The following is a 19063-nucleotide window of genomic DNA, read 5'->3' on the forward strand; positions in this document are numbered from 1 at the left end:
TGTCTGTCCCTAAGTAACAATTCTGTGGCCCTAAGTAACGTTTCTGTGGCCCTAAGTAACGTTTCTGTGGCCCTAAGTAACGATTCTGTGTCCCTCAGTAACAATTCTGTGTCTATCCCTAAGTAACAATTCTGTGTCTGTCCCTGAGTAACAATTCTGTGTCCCTAAGTAACGTTTCTGTGGCCCTAAGTAACAGTTCTGTGGCCCTCAGTGACAATTCTGTGTCTGTCAATAAGTAACATTTCTGTGTCCCTAAGTAACGTTTCTGTGGCCCTAAGTAACAGTTCTGTGGCCCTCAGTAACAATTCTGTGTCCCTCAGTAACAATTCTGTGTCTGTCCCTAAGTAACAATTCTGTGGCCCTAAGTAACGTTTCTGTGGCCCTAAATAACGTTTCTGTGGCCCTAAGTAACGATTCTGTGGCCCTAAGTAACGATTCTGTGGCCCTAAGTAACGTTTCTGTGGCCCTAAGTAACGTTTCTGTGGCCCTAAGTAACGTTTCTGTGGCCCTAAGTAACGATTCTGTGGCCCTAAGTAACGTTTCTGTGGCCCTAAGTAACGTTTCTGTGGCCCTAAGTAACGTTTCTGTGTCCCTAAGTAACGTTTCTGTGGCCCTAAGTAACGTTTCTGTGTCCCTAACTAACGTTTCTATGTCCCTAAGTAACGTTTCTGTGTCCCTAACTCTCTCCCTGAATACAGCCAGGTCTGCCTCTGTTGAATGACTGGAGGCAAATGGAGAATTCTAAAATGGCCGCCATTTATAGCTCGACCATTACACAGTGCTGGCTGGCTGGCTGCTGATTGGCTAATGCGATCACATGTCATGAATGAATGCATTATGGGTCAGCGCGCCTTGTCTGCACGCCTTTCCAGACATCCCCGCTCCGTCGCCGCACATGTCGCCGCCATTTTAGGAAAAATTTTGATTCGCGCATCCGAAGTCTGCTTATTTTCGGATTCGGCGCGAATCGAAATTTTTCTAATATTCGAAGCGAATTCCACTTCGCCTACTTCGATTCGCTCATCTCTACAGCCTACATATGAAATTGATAAACATTAGCCCCAGGCTAGTATAATTGGTTAATCACAGTTCTGACTTTTTGTAAGTGTAAGAAATGGTGCTAGTTTGAAGCCACAGGGTAATCACACCAAATATTGATTTGATTTAGATTTTTCTTCTGTTCAATCGTTTTACATTTTGTAAATTGATACAAATAATTAATTAAATATATATTTCTCAAAGCCTTTTACTTTATAGCATTTCTTCACACTTAGCTAAACTTAAAAAGCTTTTGCACACCTAAAGCTTTTGCACACAACTGTATATACAGTATAGTTGAATTTGCTGCAGTTCAAGCCGAGCATCAGAATGGGGAAGAAAGAAGATTTAAGTGACTTTGAATGTGGCATGGTTGTTGGTTACAGACAGCTGGTCTAAGTATTTCAAAAACTGCTGATTTACTGAGATTTTCACACACAACCATCTCTAGGGTTTACAGAGAATGGTCCAAAAAAAGAGAAACTATCCAGTGAGCGTCAGTTGTGTGGACGAAGATGCCTTGTTGATATCAGAGGAAAATGGGCAGGCTGGTTGCTGTGACATTCAGATGGTAGGGTCAGAATTTGGCCTAAACAACATGAAGGCATGGATCCATCCTGCCTTGTATCAATGGTTCAGGCTGGTGGTGGAGGTGTAAGGGATATTTTCTTGGCACTAGCAAGGTGTACCTAATAAAGTGGCCGGTGAGTGTATATACACATTTAACTTACAGCTGGGTGGTCGGTGGGGTGCTAAAACCACCTACTGTATCTTTCCATTTCTCCATACTTTGGCCACCCGTGTAAATGAAACAGCCCTGAGTATTGAAATTGCATTGATGTTGTAATTTTTTTTCTCCAGGAAATGTTCCTGTTTTTCAAAAATATCCAACAGTGTCATCAATTCCTGAATTTATGGTGACAAATCAGAACACAGACGCCAAAACATTTCTGCTGTGACCTAAATCTATGTGAAAAGCAGGTAAACACAGCAATTTTTTTCTCTGCTACATGGAATATTGTATTTCGTGTTTGCTGAGGGATTGTACTAATCTAGCCAAGGTATGAATTTGTTGAGTGATTTGTGTCATTTTGATATTAATGCCGTTTTCTGGAAAACCTTTGTGTCACAGCATTTCATGTCACTGGCCGGGAATTTGGCAGTGGTTGAATAGAATTCCTCTTTCATCGAGCTTTAATCAAATGCTTATCTTGTTTGTATATGGTAAGATGCGCCCCGACAAATTGTCACGTTCTGAGTGACGCGCCAGGAAAGTTGAAAGCGGCTAAAGTGTCGGAGCTGTTAATGATATTTGTGAGAGGGACAGTGTGTCATTCCGCGGCCTGATCAGTGAACGTGGTGTACGAGTTGAAAGGAAAATGGCTGACCTTATGTCCAAAGGGGAAAAACAAGACAATGTTAATGGGAGGAAGTGTTGTTGTTCTAATATGTAACTAAAATTTGTGGAACTGAAACACTCCATAAATAACCTACACAAAAACAAATAGAAATATAGATATAACAGCAATTGAATAAAAAAAACAATAATGGTGAAATGTAATCATCACCATTACTTGATCATGAAACACTGTAGCTAAATACATTTTTATATAATTTTTTTTAGACTGATAGAGCTTTCTTTTGGTTGTATTTAAACTGATATCGATGTTTTAGTGAATTTTAAATAGTTAATTTGGACCAAGCTGGTTAATGAAAAACTAAAAAATGAAAGATCCAGCAGACCTTTAATGGCTTCCCAACCAGGGGCGGACTGACAACTCATAAGGCCCCCGGGCAATAGGGGATCATGGGGCCCCTGTGTCCTTGCCCAAACTCAAAAAAGCCTATGAAAAATGTACCAGGGGCATCTCATGGGGCCCCCTACTGACCCCGGGGCCTCGGGCACTGCCCGAGTTTCCAAATGGTCAGTCCGCCCCTGTTCCCAACTGCCCTGCGCAGATATACTGTTGCAGGGAAGCTGCTGTACACTGGATCACATATCTGATACATGATCAGCGCTTCTGGGTAGGGCATGCGCACCCAGCTGTGCTGTGATTCATTACAGCACAAGCCAATTAGCGGATCCCGGCCAATGACTGATCACTGGGACCTGCTAATCTGTTCACAGAACAGAGCTCTGTGATTGATAACAACACAGGGCTCTGTACATTGACAGGCAATCTTGCTGGTTTTTTTAATTCCCTGCTAAGCATGAAAAAAAAAAAACAAGATCCCTTAGTAAAAGCCAGGGGCGGACTGACCATTTGGAAACTCGGGCACTGCCCGAGGGCTCGTGGTCAGTAGGGGTCCCCATGAGATGTTCTTGGTACCTTTTTCATAGGCTTTTTTGAGTTTGGGCAAGGACACAGGGGCCCCATGATCTCCTATTGCCCGGGGGGCCCCATGAGTTGTCAGTCCGCCCCTGGTAAAAGCACCACATATTACACACATTAACACTTGTTAGGCACGAAGTTGACCACTTGATTGCCCCTAGATGTTACCCCCTTCCCAGCTAGTGTCATTAGTACAGTGGCAGTGTATACTATTAGCACTGATCACTGTATTAGTGTCACTATTGATGTCAGTGTCAGCCAGTTACCAGCCAGCATAAGTTAGTGTCAGATTGCCCACTGCACTATCACAGTCCTACTATAAGTCGCTGATCATCATCATTACCAGTATAAAATATATAAATAAATACAAATTCCAGTATATACTTTATACCATCATTTGTAGACTCTATAACTTTCATGCAAGCCAGTTAATACACACTTGTTTTTTTTACCAAAAATACATTTTGGCCTAAAATTTATGAAGAAGAAATTAGATTTTTTTTTCATTTTTTATTGGATATGTTTTATAGTAGAAAGTAAGAAACATAGTTTTTTTTTTTTCAAAATGTTCGGTCTTTTTTCATTTATATAATAAAAATAAAAAAAACACAGTGGTGATCAAATACCACCACAAGAAAGCTCTGTGTGAAACAAATTATATAAATTTTATTTGGGTTCAACATTGCATGACCATTGTCAGTTAAAGTGACGCAGTGCTAAATAGCAAAAAATGGCCTGCTCACGAAGGTCAAGTGGTTAAGGCACCCATAAACAATGTATTTTTATTGATATATACATTAAAAAGCATTGTGTGTATACTATTAAAAAGACCCCATACAAAAGACATCAAAGATACATAAATCACATCTAGAAGGGTTAAGTCGCACTCCCAGATGGTGTAAAGAAATGTGTATAAACCTCAACTAACATAAATAGTCAGTCAGTACTATAATCCAGACAAGACTAGATGTTAACACATTCTTGCTGGGGGGTTGGACTGGCCCAGATCTCACCGCATTTGCTGGAATAAATTCCACTTCTTCAGGAGACTGGCTGGAAAAATCTATTGTATGCAAGATGTTGGGATGCTGAAGAAAAAAAAAACCCATATCGACATATTGGGCAGGCACCAAGGAAACTCAAATCAACAAGATGGGAAGGGAAACCAGAGGTCAAGCCACCACAACAATATCTTCTATAACTTCATCTAATAGAGTCAGTCTATAGTCTATAGGAGCAATCATGCATCACATATGAGTCAACCCCCAAATTGTGGGGGATAATATAGCGGTTGCATCAAGTAATAGTTCACACGTTAGAACACCTCTATGGGGCACAGCTTGGTCAAACAAACTAGTTAAACTTTACTAAACCTTGAGAAGCAACTTTATTATTCACACTTTTTTTAACCTATTTTTTACTATATAAAGGAAAAACGACCAACAATTGGAGTTTGTTTACATTGGTGGTCATTGCTGGTCAGTGACACTTTAACCACCCTCCACAACACTTGTTAAGGTTTACAATGATCATAAGGTACATAGCCACTATGACTGGCTCTGTACATAGCAACTAAGATCTAAACTGTCTTAACAGTTCAGATCACAGCCATTCATGAAGGCACTGGCCACCGAGTGTGTGTTTTCTGAAGCACCGTTCATAAATGTTACTCTAGAAGTGCACCTCCTTGTTATTTTTTTACAGTATGGCAGTACGGACGTGGGTAAGCTATATTACCACAAACATGACAAACAGAACATAATGGCAGAGCAATCCATAAAATTAACTATGCAAATACAAATCATAGGGTCCTGTAGAAACCTTTTGATGGGGTCATCTTGATACATAAGCTTCATGTGCAATATACCAAAAATAGCAAGCTTCCCTGCTGGTCGGTAATTTCTAATGCACGACAACCTCCACCAGCCAACCCATGTTCCACATACACAAGGACCTCCTAGGCCCTCCTCCATTCCCAGGCCCCATAACAGCTATCTTAGGTGTAATTATTGTAGATGTGCCATAGTATACAGCTTTCTTGACCAGCCCAAGTACAAATTACTGAAATGATTTGGAATGCATTTTACCAACATTTCTCCATCAGAAGAAGGTAGGAAGACCACAATGAATGTTCTGACAAGGTGGGAGGCTTGCTGGAAGGTTCTACAAAAGGCATGGTATCTTCATCTGTTTTAAAGCTGAACTCTGTGCAGATTTTAAAAACACAAAATTACTGCTGTCCTCAATGCATGTTAATGTACCTGCTCCATATACCAAAGTGAATGGCACCCCTTTCTTAGTTTTGATTCAAAATATGCCCTTGGCTTTTGTGAGTATTTATTTATTTCAGGTACTTATATAACGCCATCAATTTACGCAGCACTTTACATATATATTGTACATTCATGTCAGTCCCTAACCCACAAGGGGTGTGCAATCTAAGTATACACATTTTATTTATATACTAGTAAATGTTTTTTAAGGTTGTGCACAGGGCCTTTGCACCCTTCTTGCTCCTTTTGACCAGGAGAACCTGGGCTTACAGAAAGTTGGTTAAATGATGCTGGCCATCAGACTGAGAACATCTAGTAGAAGATAAAAGCTACTGCAAAGGATATCTGTGGATTGAAGAAGAATATTACAGCAAAAGCTGCCTGCGTTATTTTATCTTTTGGTTCCAGTATTTCTTTATTGTGTTTCAAACAAATACACACCATTCCTGCATTTCCAAGGATTACACCGTATACATATTGTACATCCAAAACAGGAAAATGTGTTAAGGAACTGCATGGAATATCCTTGTCTTAATATTTTATCTATACTAAACAAGAACTGTAGAAAGAAATGATAGGGGGAAGGTATGAAAGGAGTAGGGAATGGGCAAAGAAAGAAAGGGGGGAGGTTAGGAGAGCATAAAGAGAGGAGTGGGAAGAGATGGAAGATAGAGAAACAAGAACATCGAAACAATGACCGGATCTTTGAGATCGCAGAAATATAACATCAAGAACTTAGTTTATCTTTTAATGGGCCATTCATTTTTTTTTTGCTATTTTTGGCTGGAGTTCAGCTTTAAAGAGACACAGTCACCTTGTTCATGAAAATCCAACCCACCCTCTTGTGTAGACATACATTTTACATGGTTTAGATGTATATTTCATGGTTTAGATGTAATTATTAAGACTAGACAATGGACCTTGACAAGTTATCAGATACGTGTGAAATCTGAGACCAACGCTGACCCCTTTATCAGTCTTCATGAATGACGACATCCTCCCTGTAAACTGAAACACTAAATTTCATCTCAAAGCCATCACTAAGAACATTGTACGGCTTCCACAAAGATACATCCATCTCCCTCCAGCTTGGTCAAATTAAAGGCCTAAGCTCAGATACTATACAATTATCAGTATTAGAGGTGACGAATTAATAATTAATCCCTCAAGTGTTCCAGGATGATCCCAGGTTCTCCAAGGAAGTGCAGGTGTAGCCATTGGCATAAAAGGGATTAAAGACACGGGCTAAGAAAACAGCACATTTGACATCTGCTTCTCATGACCTCCAAGTGACCCAGGTGAGAACTGAACTGTTAACGCTGGTGGTAACCTGTGAGCCCAGCAGAGAATTCCAGGAATTGGATGGAGACGGATCAGAATTAAATCCCCATATTTGTTCACATGGGCTCCTTTTCTAAAGAGTCTGTTTTTTTTTTCTGCATCCTCGACATGAAAAATGATGAGGACTCACTTTGTTTTCTTTAAATCTCATTAGGGCATAGAAGAGCATTTTGAAGTGCTTAAATGTTTAAAGACGAGTATTCTTGCATATGACGTTTATTAATGCTTGTTTTATGTAAGGGATTATGTACTGCTTGTAAATTTCTTTCTCTTGCTTTTCTTTCTCTTTCTTTTCTCTCTCTCTCTCTCTCTCTCATTTTCCCTCTATTTCCTTTTTTTTTTCTTCCTTTCTTCTCTCTCTCTCTCTCTCTCTCTCTCTCATGTTTTCTCTTTATTTTCTATTTTTTTCCTACTTTCTCTCTTTCTTTCCTTCTCTCTCTTGTTTTCTCTTTCTTTTCTCTTTCTTTCCTTCTCTCTCTATTTCATGTTTTCTCTTTCTTTTCTTTCTCTTTCTTTCCCTCTCTCTCTATTTCATGTTTTCTCTTTCTTTTCTCTCTTTCCTTCTCTCTCTCTCTTTTATATGTTTTCTCTTTTCTTTCTCTTTCTTTCCTTCTCTCTTTCATGTTTTTTCTCTTTCTTTCCTTCTTTCACTCTCTTTTTCATGTTATCTCTTTGTTTTCACTTTATTTCTTTCATTCTCTTTCTCATTCATGTTTTCTTTCTTTCTCTTTCTTTTTTTTCTCTTTCTTTCCTTTTTTCTCTCTCTCATTCATGTTTTCTCTTTCTTTCTTTCTTTCTCTCTTTCTCTTTCTTTCCTTTTCTCTCTCTCATTCATGTTTTCTCTTTTTCTTTCTTTCTCTCTCTCTCTCTCTCTTTCATGTTCTCTCTTTATTTTCTCTCTTTCCTTCTTTCTCTCTCTCTTTCATGTTATCTCTTTGTTTTCTCTTTCTTTCCTTCTCTCTCTCTCTTTCATCTCTTTCTCTTTCTTTCCTTCTCTCTTCTTTCTCTCTCTTTCATGTTTTTTCTTTCTTTCTTTTCTTTCTTTCCTTCTTTCACTCTCTTTTTCATGTTATCTCTTTGTTTTTTCTTTCTTTCCTTCTTTCTCTCTTGCTCTCTCTCTCATTCATGTTTTCTCTTTCTTTCTCTCTTTCCTTCTTTCTCTCTCTCTCTCTCATGTTTTCTCTTTCTTTTTCTTTCTCTTTCATGATTTCTCTTTCTTTTCCTTTCTTTCATTCTTTCTCTGTCCATCTCTTTCTCTTCTTCTAGATACTTATAGCATACTAACTATATAACAACATCAGCCCTTAGACAGGTCCAATTTTAAATTAAATAGAACCCTGGACAGAAATAAAACCTGTGCCCCAGTACTTTAAAGCCTAACTCCATTTTTTTTTGGTACTTTAATAATTCATTTAGACCAAGCTGGTCCAAATGAACTATCTCCTTCACTTCATGAGGCTGCTAGGAGTGCTGTATAAACTGTACGAAGCATCAGCTCTATACAGTATAAGCAGCTGTGTTCTGGCAGCAGAATGTGACTTTCCCATTCCCGAAACAAAATCAAGTTGGACTGCTCAGCCATCATGACCTCCACCTGTGATTGGAGGTGGAGGTTATGATTCCTCAATCAGAACACAATAGCTCAGCAGGGGAGATTGCCGCACTAACATCATCTAGTTAGTACAATGACCTCTTAGATTTTTTCATTCACCGTGCAGGGTTGAATGACAAAAAAGTTCAATTTGTGTATCTAGCATTATCACAAGAACAAGGATCTTCATTTTAGTCATGTGACTGTAATTTGCAAATCTCACTGTACCCAGCTGAAAATAACTGTCATATTTCGGAAAATAAGGATCATTTGCGATTGGAGTGTAAAGTCTTATTTATTGTTAAACAACAGCTTCTCTTAGGCAAACTTAGGCAAAACTGGACATGGCTTTATTTCAGCACACATAAACTTAAACAAAAAGGTAATTTTTTCAGGGTGACATGTTTTTTCAGCACCACAGGTGCAAGAAATGCCAACCAGGAGAAAGTTCAAGACACAGATGTCTTTCAGGTAGTATGGTTTAAAAGCTTCTTTCAGGGTTGGGAGCGAGCAAATAGTCTCCACATGTTCACACAATGCTCCTCTTCTGGAGTGTTCAAACCTCCTAGAGATCAAGGGCACATCTATCAGTCCCTCCCCATATGCCAGGGTGCTAGGTGTATTCCTGGACTCTGAACTCTCCTTTTGGTCCTACATCCAATCACTGTCCAAATCTTGTCGCCTCAACAGGTGTAACATCTCCAAAATATGGTCCTTCTTAACCGATGCCTCCACAAAACTCCTAATTCATTCCCTATCTCTTGCCTCAGTTATTGTAACTCCCTCCTCATTGGCTTACCTTTACATAGACTATTCCCCCTTCATCATAAATCCTGCTGCCAGACATATTCACCTTACTAATTGTTCAGTGTCTGCTACTCCAATCCCTCCTTTGTATTTTCCCTCACCCAATGATTCAAAATACTAACCGCAACCTACAAAACCATCCACAACTCTGCCCCCAGCTATATCACCAACCTCATCTCAAAATACCAAACAAAGGTGTCCGTTTATGAACCAGCGGTAATAGATCGCTGCTCAGTTCTCCAGCATTCTCGGAGAACACAGTTCTCCTGTGAATGCAGTTTATGAAGCAGTTCTCCGAACAAAGGGAGAACGGTCTCCAAACGCTGCAGAACGGTCTACAAACTCTGGAAAATGGCTGATTTTACTATAATCTCGCGAGATTACAGTAAAAGATCAGTTTACTAAACAGAGGTAAATTATCTCTGCTTAGTTTTCGGTCCCTCCGATTCTCCAGCTCTGGGCTGGAGAATCTGGAGGGAGAACACAGATCTCCAGAGAAGGGCTGAACATGATCTCCTGAGTGTCATAAACTGTGAATGACCAGAGAATAGCTGTGATCCTCTGAATCTCAGCTATTCTGTGTGTCATAAACGGACACCAAACTGTTCTATTTATTCATCCTAAGATCACCTGCTCTCCAGCTCCCTCATCAGATCCTCCCATGCTCACCTGCAGGACATCTTCAGAGCCTCTCCCACCCTATGAAACTCCTTATCCCAATCTGTCCAACTATTTCCTACTCTATCCACCTTTAGGTGATCCCAGAAAAACCTTTCTTTTCAGAGAGGCCTATCCCTCCTCTAACTACTAAACTATACTTTTACTTTCTCCATCAGCTTATCCCCCACAGTTATTACAATGGTATCTCTTGACCCCACCTTTAAGTCTGTAAATTCTAAAGAGCAGGATCCTCTGATTCATCTTGCATTGTAACTGTACTGTCTCCCTTCATGTTGTAAAGCACTGTGCAAACCATTGGCACTATTTTAAATCCAATAATAATAGCCATTCTGGCTAGTTAAAATGGCAGTGACTCTTAACCTCCCTAACGGTATTCCCGAGTGTAGCTCGGGGTAAAATTTCTATACCAAAAGCGGTAACCCCGAGCTACACTCAGGCTTACCATGCAGCGCTGCATAGAGAGTCCCTGCAGCACTTACCTTGTCCTTCGCTCCTGCGATGTGTCCCCTGCAGCGTCCCCGGCCATCAACTCCGGCAGATGCCGGCATCCGGCTCCTGTGTTCCGGTCCCTGTGACGTCGGGACGTACGGGCGCCACCGGCGGCGGGAAATTTGAAAATTTAAACAAAATGTAATTTTTTTCAAAACGATTTTTCATAGTAAAACATTGCTGTTTCAACCCATTTCACATACATTTTGTCCCTAGTGCTCTGTCCTGTCCTGTCCCGTCTGCATTTTGAATGTTCTTTCTGCCTGGAAACTTAGAAAAGTCCACGGCGTCCAAAAAGCGTCCCTTTAGGTCAAAAGCGGGTTTAGACCAGCTAGAGAACAGCGATAGTAAATCAGAACCACTTGCAGAATTGAGTGATAATGATTCGTGGGGAAATTCGTCATCAGACACTGAAAACAGACTTTGCTCAGCAATGTGTGAACTTGGCGCTATATTTCAAATTTCAGTGTTTTTGGTTTGATTATATTATTGAATTAAATGTAATATTATTATATTATTATTTTTTATGATTATTTATTAAATTATAATTTATGATTTTGTGTTTAAAATTTTATCATACCTGGGATGTTTAATAGACTCTTGTTCGGACAGATTTCAGTGAGTTATTCCTAAATATTACAGCCTACAATAAAAAAACTACATATTTCCATGCAGAATAATGGTACCGCTTTCAGCACCAAAAATCGGAAATAATCATACCGCCAGGGAGGTTAAAAGGCACATAGCCTGTAATGTGGGGAGATAAACTTTCCATCCAGGATCCATCCATAGAGTCCTTAAAAGGTAAACATATTTTTAATATACTTTGTAGATTTTTAAAAGCTTCCCTCCACTAATAGCAAGTTTTGATGTTTCAAGGAACTTATTCATCTGGTAATGGAGGGTTTGTAAATGTTCAGTGCTGGCTTTTTATTGTTTGCAGTTGAGGATCCAACAAAAGCAGGAAATGAAGACAGCCATCAGCCACATTAATAGGCATTCGATTATTGCTCAATACCTTCAATTTTCCAAGTACTAGACCATAAATTGGTGTCTCTGATGTCAAACTTCTTTAACAAAGCTTCTTTGGCCAAGAAATTGAAGGTTGACTTGGCTGTTGGTCTTTAGGTCTGCAGGTTAATATAAATGCCCAATGTGGGATTTGTTGAATTGTTTGGAAAAAATAGCATCTTAAATCTATGTCCTTCAGCCTCCTGGGCAAAAAGGAGCAATTTTGTGAACAACTCCAATCACAGACAAAAGACACTTGAGCAAAATTTAGTCCCTTAAGACATCCCCCAACTACTAACAACACTCACATAAACATATCACACCTGACTAGTCCATTGATGCCTCTCTTGTGCTCTCTGAGGACTGTGAAATCTGCTTCACTGTCTGTTCCTTGATTATAGATTGTCACCTTCACACCTGTCCTTCTGGTCTTCTGTGGTCGAACTTGAATCCTCCAGGGATGTTAGTGGACTCAACTGCTTATCTCTTTCCTCTGAATTTGTCTTTAAATTTGCACACAAAAGGCACAGGGTTTGGTTCTTACATCTTCTACTTAGCTTCTCTGCTAAGTTCTCTGTTCTAATGAGAATTTCAGGCAGGTATAAAACCAATCAAGTTATCTATTCATTAAAAATAATTGATGGTAATTTTACATAGAGATAGTATAGCTACTTGGATGTTTTCTTATACTGTATATGCACACCCTACAATCCCCTTTACTCCAGGATTCAGGCTAAGAGAAGGGCATCACAATGTTCCTGTTGGAGCCTTGTTGCCTTGCACAGTTCTGTCAGTCTAGCACAGGGAGCTAGCTGACAGGAAGAAATTGTAACAGCCAAGCAGCTAGCATTTTCAAAAATAGGTCAGTGATAACAGTACATCTATTTAACTGTTTGAAAGGTTATCTAAAAGATCAATAAAGGCTGCCAATCCTAACTTATATCCGAAGTCAATGCATATAAATCTAATTTTACACTTTTATATTTTAGCTTTTGGGGAACGTTACAGTTTTTATAAATGTCCAGTCTTCTCAAATCTGCAGTTTTTATAATAATACCTGGTATAAATGTACATATATTACAGTTATAGATCTAGAACCTGGGGTGGGAGTAAAAGCGAGAGCTAGCAGAGTGCACTAACAATTTTGATTGATCTAAAATCAGATAATTTAAACATACATATAGTACCTTAATAAAATTGCTGTATACAATTATCATTTGTTGGCTTACAGTATGATACGTCTACATCTACAGCGTATCAAGAAGGCATGCTTTTGACAGACAGCTTTACAATGTTCTCTGTCTGGTTTCCTCTTGCGTGACTTTACATTTTAGCCTAGGCTCACGCTAATGCAGTGTGGGAAACCGCATGATTCGTGCACATTTCCCGCACCGCATTCCATCCGCACTAACCTTGTGATCTGCAGCTGGTGTCAGTGCAATCTCAACGACACCCCAAATGCAGGTCACAAATGCAGTGCATTTGCCTTCACCGGATTGCATAGTGCAAAAAGACCATGTCATCCAATTGAAGTGCGGTTCCAAAATTCAAAATGAATGGGCTCCAATTGCACCACACAGAATTGCATGTGAATTATTATTATTATACAGGATTTATATGGCGCCAACAGTTTGCGCAGTGCTTTACATTATAGTGGGAGACAGTACAGCAACAATACATTTTAGTACAGAAGAATTACACAAGAATGTGGTTCAGTTCCTGTGCCATTCACATGCAGTTTCTAAAAATACAATAACAACCTGAGCTAAGAGCTAATGGTTATATAACTGATAAAAAGCAGCTAGAAAGAATGTTGGCCACAGACAATAAAATATAGAAAGTAAACGCAGAGCTAATTTACAAAAACCTATGATATATGAAAAATAAAAAAAATATATAGAATATTATTCATGCAAAAAAGTCCAAATATCCCAGTTGAATGTCACAAAGAGACATTTTGCCAGAAAAAATAAAAAATTGCTTTGAAAAGGAGGTGATTGTAGCCGTATTCATGGGTGGACTGACCATTTGGAAACTCGGGCGCTGCCCGAGGGCCCTGGGTCAGTAGGGGCCCCATGAGATGCCCCTGGTACCTTTTTCATAGGCTTTTTTGAGTTTGGACAAGGACACAGGGGCCCCATGATCCCCTATTGCCCGGGGGCCCCATGAGTTGTCAGTCCGCCCCTGGCCGTATTAGTGCATTTGCGACAGAAACAATTGAGTACTGTCCGTGATACTTTTTTTATTTGCACTAACATACAATTTTGAGGACAAGCTTTTGGGGAATGTCCCCTTCTTCAGGTCTAAGCAGTACTGAACACAGATTTAGCAGAATGTTGGAAGAGATGTAGGGGATGGGGAGGAAAAAAAAAAAGAGAGATAAGACACAATTTATAATTTAATGCTATAATTTTGCTGTGTCTTATCTCTCTTTTTTTCCTCCCTATCCCCTACATCTCTTCCAACATTCTGCTAAATCTGTGTTCAGTACTGCTTAGACTTGAAAAGGAGAAAATCCTTTCACCTTCCACACATGTAGCCTCTTACCAGACCACCAAAGCAAGCGGTCAGAAGCACATAAGATGTATAAAGATGGCTGGAAGTCACCAAAGAATCGCTTTACCAATAATTTTCCACTGCAGTATGATCCATAATGTGAATAAAAATGTAGAATGCCAAAAGGGGGAAGTGATCGGGCACTCTCAATTGCACATGTAAGGAAACGAGCAAAACCACTTCATTGCATTATTATTATACATGACTTATATAGCGCCGACAGTTTGCTCAGCGCTGTACATTATAATGGGAGACAGTACACGAGTCAGTACAATAACAATACAATAGGGGTTCGAGGGCCCTGCTCCTTGGAGCTTACAATCTAGGAGGGAGAAGAGAGTGGTACAGGAGGAAATAGCTGTGGGGGATGGAGTGGTAGGAAGAGTGGAGGAGATCGGTAATTAGCTGAGAGCGGGGTAGGCTTCCCTGAAGAGATGGGTTTTCAGGGTGCACCTAAAGGCAAGTAGAGTAGGTGATAGTCTGATGGATTGGGGTAGGGAGTTCCAGAGGATGGGGGAAGCCCTGGAGAAGTCCTGGAGATGAGCATGGGAGGAGGAGACCAGGGAACTAGAGAGAAGGAGGTCTTGTGATATATCGCACCGCATATATGTGAACCCACTGAGTGTAAATTTTTTTCTAGTGTTTTGGGAAAACTCCAGAAAAATTTACACTTAAAAACAATTCGCACGCCTAAATGCCGCTTTTCTGCACGTTTAGACACGTTGACAGTTTTTCTTCCCAAAAGTTTCTGTCAAAAATGCACTTGTGAAAGGCTTTTTTTCAGCCTGTAAAAACTCCCCTACAAATATGCCTGCAAATGACCAAATGTACATGGACACATGGGGGTTATTTACTAAAGCTGCATGGAGCAAAGTCTGGTGCAACTCAGCATACAAACCAATCAGCTTCCAGGTTTAATTGCCAAAGCTTAATTGAACAAGCTGAACTTAGAAGCTGATTGGCTACCATGCACAGAAGTACCAGATTCTGAGTGCTCCAGTTTTAGTAAATCTTCCCCATAGGCAGGGGCGGACTGACAACTCATGGGGCCCTGGGCAATAGGGGATCATGGGGCCCCTGTGTCTTTGCCCAAACTCAAAAAAGCCTATGAAAAAGGTACCAGGGGCATCTCATGGGGCCCCCTACTGACCCCGGGCCCTCGGGCAGTGCCCGAGTTTCCAAATGGTCAGTCCGCCCCTGCCCATAGGCTAAGGCCTCTTTCACACAGACGTTCTGACCAGGTCCTCCTGCCCATTGTTTCAAGCGGACCCGATAGGAATCTCCATTCTCCTCTATGGAACGTCAGGTATAAACAGACATGTGTCCATTTACACCTGCCGACATCCAATCTGACCCGCCAAAAAGGACAGGTGGGGTTCCAATTCCCCTTCGGTCCATCGGATTGGGTCGGATTAAAAACAGACAGGCGGTTTCCGTTTTCATTTGACTGCCCATTGAGGGAAGCAAACAGCTCTGTGTCCGCTCTGCAGCAGTGGAGCAGACACAGAGCTGTCATCAGCTTTGCTGAGCAGGGATCAGCGGAGAGATCCTCTGCTGAGCAAGCGGATCCATTAAACTGGTCCGCCTCATGTGAAAGGACCCTTACCCTAGGTTGACACCTAAGCATTTTCTGCAGTGGTTTGAAAACCAAGAACACGGGGACAGGACCTTATACTACCCGGAGGAAAGTTCAAAACTAATCTCAGAAAGTATTATTTTACTGAAAGAGTAGTTGATACTTGGAATAAACGTCCAGCGGAGGTAGTGAGACAGTCAACAGTAAGTCTAGGTTCACACCTATGCGTCTTCTGCAGCGTTTTGCAGAAACACAGTACAGTCCATGACACATGATTTCCTATTGGACATGTTCACATCTCCGCGTTTTCACCCGTTGCGTTTTTTGGAAAGGTGTCAGGGACTTTTTTGAACGCAAAAAGGTTTTGTTTCTATAGACTTTAATGGAAACGCTGCAGAAAAACATGTATTGCGTTTTTGCTGCATTTTTGCCACGTGTTTGATGCATTTTGCATTTTAACCACCGCCCGCCATATAGTAATATGACGGATGAAAGGTGGTTCTCTCGTTCTGGGAGGACATCATATGACGTCCTCCCATTCTCACCACGCATGTGCGGCTCAGTGAGCGCGCAGCGCGGTGATTGCTGGTGCGCTGTGTCCCTCTGACACAGCAGATCACCAATCATGGAAAGAGCCAAAGATTTTGGCTCGGTCATGTGATCAGCTGTGTCCAATCACAGCTGATTACCTGTAAATAGGGAAATGCCGGTTAATGGCATTTCTCTCCTCACGAGCTGTCACGCTGAGAAAGGAGAGCCGGTAATCGGCATTCCTCGGAGGGGACATCTACACTGATCATCAGGGCACTGATGATCAGTGTGCCTTAATGATCAGTGTAGTCCCAGCAGTGCCACCTGTCAGTGTCCATCAGTGCCAGCTCTCAGTGCTCATCCATGCCACCTGCCAGTACCCTTCAGTGCCTCATCAATGTCACATATCAGTGCCTCGTGCAAGTGCCCATCTGAGCTGCCTTTCAGTGTCAACCATCAGTGCCAGTCAGTGCCACCTATCAATGCCAATCAGTGCCACCTATCAGTGCTGCCAATCAGTGCCACCTTTCAGTGCCAGTCAGTGCCACCTATCCATGTGCATCAGTGCCGCCTATCAGAGCCATTTATCAGTGCTGCCTTTCAGTGCCCATCAGTGATGCCTGTCAATGCCCATCAGTGCCACCTACCAGTGCCTCCTCATCAGTGCCCATCAGTGCCACCTATCAGTGTCCATCAGTGCAGCCTATGAGTGCCCATCACTGCAGCCTCATTAGCGCACATCAGTGAAGGAGAAAAATCACTTATTTACAAAATTATATAACAAAAACTAAGAAAAACCATTTTTTCCAAAATTTTTACTGGTTTTTGGGTTTAAGAAAAAATAAAAAACCCAGAGGTGATTAAATACCACCAAAATAAAGCTCAATGTGTCACAAAAAAATTGTAAAAATTTCATATGGGTACAGTGTTGCATGACCGCGCAATTTTCATTCAAAGCGTGACAGTGCTGAAAGCTGGAAATTGGGCAGGAAGGGGGTAGAAGTACCCTGTAGGCTTGTGGTTAAATCCTTTTAATCTATTTAGTTGCGTGATTTGGTTTGCGCTATTATTTGTGATTTGTATATTTTTCACATTCTTATTATTATTTTGAGTTAATAGCAGCATCCAGTGAGTGTATTTCCTCTCTTTATTACATTGATGCAATGATGTTGGTATAATAGAAGTGTTGTATTTATTGGAACATTTCTTTGGTAACTAACTTTTTAGTGATTGTGGTTAAATCTGCCTAGCAACAAGAAAAAATTTTCAAAATACGCAAAACGCATCAGAAACGCAATGCAGAAACGACTCAAATGCAACCTGCACAGGTGTCAACCTAGCCTTACACAGGCTGAAAGAAAAAATTGCCAAATGCCCGCCTAAGCAGCATTTTCTTATGCCCAGTGTGCATGAGGCCTTACACGTTCTGCAAAAAAACAAATTATTCTTGAGGCAAAAGAAAACGTGAAAAATGACCCCCCACACCCAAAAAAAAAAAAAAGGAAAAATCAGCTGATCTTGTGCCATGACACAAAAAACAGATCACAACATCAACAACAAAAAAAAAAAATCGTGGGTGGGCTTGGCAACCACAACATATTCTTACAACATTTTGTAATCCTAGAACCAATTTTCGACTTTTGTTTCAACATGTAAGAACCGAGGCTGGAATCATCTAATAAACGTTTTCTGTGTTGCCGAGCCGCTTTCATTACATAAGACAGATACCGAACATTATCTGCCGTGGTTGTAAAGCTGAATTAAAATGCTTGGCCATTAAAACATTAGAAGAAAAAGCCCGGCTAACAATCACTCGGAGCTGCACAACTGTTTTCGTTTACTCCCCTTCAATGAGACCCCGGCCTTCGCTGCCTGCTTTAATTTGTTCAGATACTTTCCCGATTCCTGTTGCCGTTGTCCAATATTTTTTAGATTATGTGTGGCGTGTTATTAGTGTGTGGGAAAACCGAGCCCCCCGCTTAAAATGCGCTCATTGTCTGCCGCAGCGCACTCGGAGAGATTGCGAGAGCCCGGGCGAAATCAATACGCGCAGAAAATACCAATAAAATGAAGGCAATCGGCAAAAACTCATATCAAACATCACATCTGATTAGAGGGCTGTTTCCTGATGAATCCCACGTACCTGCCACAAATTGCATCAAGACAGAGAAATAGCTGAGCCTGGCAAGGGGCCTTTCTATAGTACGCCGCAGAGGAGATAGCACATGGTCTATAGAACCACAAGTCCCAGCGTAGGGGATTAACTGCTGCCAGAGAAAGGATTGTCTAGACTTTTGTCGGTTTATGCATACATCAAGGTGGATAAAGATCAAGGATTTTAAAAGAAAAAAAAAGCTTTTTAAAAATCAGATTTTTTAACCATTTCCATACCGGGCACTTTTACCCCCTTCCTGCCCAGGCCATTTTTCAGGTTTCAGCGCTCTCACACTTTGAATGACAATTGCGCGGTCATACAACATTGTACCCAAACTAAAATTTTATCATTTTCTTCACACAACTAGAGCTTTCTTTTGGTGGTATTTAATCACCGTTGGGGTTTTTTTTTTTTTGCTAAACAAAAAACGACCGAAAAGTTTGAAAAAAAAAAAACCACGTTTTTCTTTGTTTCTGTTATAAAAGTTTGCAAATAAATAATTGTTCTTCATAAATTTAGGCCGAGATGTATTCTGCTACATGTCTTTGGTGAAAATAACCCAAATTAGGATGTATTTTTTAGTTTGTAGGAAAGTTATAGAGTTCACAAACTATGGTATAGATCTGAATATTGATCAATCCTGAAGTACTGACAGCCAATCTAATTTCTTGAGGTCCAAGA

Source organism: Staurois parvus, unplaced genomic scaffold (genome assembly GCF_062004578.1).
Source record: "Staurois parvus isolate SC_StPar_1 unplaced genomic scaffold, SC_StPar_1.0 ptg000347l, whole genome shotgun sequence".
Lineage (NCBI taxonomy): Eukaryota > Metazoa > Chordata > Amphibia > Anura > Ranidae > Staurois > Staurois parvus.